The sequence below is a fragment of the Nestor notabilis genome, unplaced genomic scaffold (assembly GCF_000696875.1).
Source record: "Nestor notabilis isolate BGI_N333 unplaced genomic scaffold, ASM69687v1 scaffold10169, whole genome shotgun sequence".
Taxonomy (NCBI): domain Eukaryota; kingdom Metazoa; phylum Chordata; class Aves; order Psittaciformes; family Psittacidae; genus Nestor; species Nestor notabilis.
The window spans coordinates 1-1,594 of NW_009945046.1; the positions used below are offsets into that span (position 1 = coordinate 1).

General features: G+C 55.6%; 1 non-coding gene across 1 annotated transcript; it reads right to left on the reverse strand.

Moving 5' to 3' along the window:
* Window positions 1–1,333: 1,333 nt before the first annotated feature.
* On the reverse strand, window positions 1,334–1,404 carry TRNAG-GCC. The gene has a single exon. It is a non-coding gene; the product is annotated as a tRNA-Gly (tRNA).
* Window positions 1,405–1,594: the final 190 nt, after the last annotated feature.

Below are 1,594 nucleotides of genomic sequence, written 5' to 3' on the forward strand. Positions count from 1 at the left end.
GGGCGCTCCCACAGGAGCCTGCGGTCATCAGCTCTCCGCCGAGGTCTTGTCCCCAGCGCAGCTCATGGAGGAGATCCACAGCATCCCCTCGGGAGCGCAGCGCTGACCCCAGGCGGAGGGTGAGTTTGGTTGGGAGGCTGAGCTACGAGAGCCTGAGAGGGAAGCAGCCGGTGCCGTAGGGGTGGGGATGATCTGATGAGGGTTTGGCCAGAGACATGGAGGGGATGTGGGCTGTGAAGCGTGTGCTGCAGAGGTGCAGGGTCCTTTGAGGGAGGCTGCCCATGGGCAACAGAGGAAAACGGCTCTCGGCACAGTGTGAATGTTTGCTCAGGTACAAACCCAACCCAGGGAGCCCCTTCTTGTGTCTTGTATGTTTACCTTCCCCTCACACTTTCTCCTCCTTATAAGAGGTGGCTTGGATCGGATGTGCTGTACCATCCTCGTAACTCTTGGGATACTTCACTAAGTGCCCCTTCGCTGCTGCTGTGAAAGGTGATGCTCCTTGTTTCACCAGGCAGCTCTGCACCGGCTTATTCTGCCGCAGGATTAGGGGGTTGTGGTTGACTTATACCCAACCAAAAACCGACTTGTTATCAGACAATTCAGCTGATTGAGCTGGAAACCCAGTTTGGGAAGGGTATGAGAAGGAGGAAGGCAAGGGCCAACCCTTTCTGCACATACGCAGGTTGAGATCGGCTAAAACCCATCCCAGAACAGCACCAGCAGCGCCTCTCCCCATGCCTATGGCATCAGGCGAGGAGAAATTTGCTGCATCTCAGCTCAGAGCAGCTCCTGCTGCTGCACATTGCTTTTTGCTGCTTTTTGCTGCTTTTTGCCTGCCCTTTAAACTCTTGAAGGAAGCCTGTAAAGTTACTCTTGTTCAAACAAAGCTCCATCCATTAAATCTAGGCAGTAAAAGGATCACCCCAACGGTCTGTGCTGCTTGAGCTCGGCATGTTCCTCCTGCCCTAAAGCAGCAGTTTGTGAAAGGGGGTCGGGCCTGATGCCCCCAGGGAGAAAGGGAGCAGCTGCTGTGCTCAGAGCAGGTTCAGAACAGAGCTGGCATTGGCCGTTTTGGGGGGGAAAGTTCATAAACATCTTCTGTAAAGACTTCCCTGGATTTTAAAGTGGATGCCAGGCCAGTGGCACCCATACGGGAGAGGATGACTTCCTCTGGGACTCACCATAATGCCAAACAAACCCCTCTACAGAGTTAGGCACTGGAACCTTTTGCACTTTCACTGAAGGCTGAGGTAAAGATCCTTACTGAGGCTGAGATTTTGGGAAGCCTGGGTCCATGGTATGGGTAGAAGTGAGAGCAAAAAGTGAGGCTTGCATTGGCCGGGAATCGAACCCGGGCCTCCCGCGTGGCAGGCGAGAATTCTACCACTGAACCACCAATGCTCCAGCTGCTCATCTTTCTTCCTGCACAGCTGCCTACACTGCTGTGTGCACCGCTGCCTGCACTGCTGTGTGCACCGCTGTGTGCACAGCTGCCTGCACCACTGTGTGCACCGCTGCCTGCACCGCTGCCTGCACCACGGTGTGCACCACTGCCTGCAGCGCTGCCTGCACCCCCCTGTGCCACGCGCAG